Source organism: Penaeus monodon, chromosome 19, assembly GCF_015228065.2.
Source record: "Penaeus monodon isolate SGIC_2016 chromosome 19, NSTDA_Pmon_1, whole genome shotgun sequence".
In the NCBI taxonomy this organism is placed as follows: domain Eukaryota; kingdom Metazoa; phylum Arthropoda; class Malacostraca; order Decapoda; family Penaeidae; genus Penaeus; species Penaeus monodon.
The window spans coordinates 1,356,827-1,357,322 of record NC_051404.1 but is presented as its reverse complement, the minus strand read 5'-3'; the positions used below and the strand labels follow the sequence as shown (position 1 = coordinate 1,357,322).

At 40.1% G+C, this 496-nt stretch overlaps 1 long non-coding RNA gene across 1 annotated transcript in view; it reads left to right on the top strand.

The window, feature by feature from the left end:
• Positions 1-147: 147 nt before the first annotated feature.
• Positions 148-496, top strand: part of LOC119585433 — a 903-nt gene continuing 554 nt past the window's right edge. The window contains exon 1 of the long non-coding RNA XR_005229887.1: positions 148-243. This is a non-coding gene — a long non-coding RNA (uncharacterized LOC119585433). The remainder of the gene's footprint in view (positions 244-496) is intronic.

Sequence of the window (496 nt, the reverse complement as noted above, 5' to 3'; positions counted from 1 at the left end):
TCGAACGAACGGAGCGATGAATGCAATTCGAAAAGCAAACGAGAGGAGAGGAAAGATGGAGGCGAAGAGAATTATCGCCCCAAGAGTAGGTCCTTACAGATCAAGAAAAAAAAGATCCAACTGAAAAATGCAAGAGTGATATTCACCCAACAATAAACGATAAGAGAGAGAAAAGGACGAGAGATCAAGCGAGTAACTCCCACTCCTTGTCCAACTTCCACACTGAGACGACGGGAGGCTGCCGTGAGCTTTTATTTGGCTGCGTCTAAGCGTTTTACGTTGTTGTCTGTCGTTGTTTTGGTTGCAGATATGTTTTTTGTTGTGGATTGGTTTTATTGTAGATTGTTCTTGTTGTAGATTGCTTTTGTTGTAGATTGTTCTTGTTGTAGATTGTTCTTGTTGTAGATTGCTTTTGTTGTAGATTGCTTTTGTTGTAGATTGTTTGGGAATAATGTAGAACCTGTTTGAAGAGGTTTTATGGCTGGTGATGTTGTTT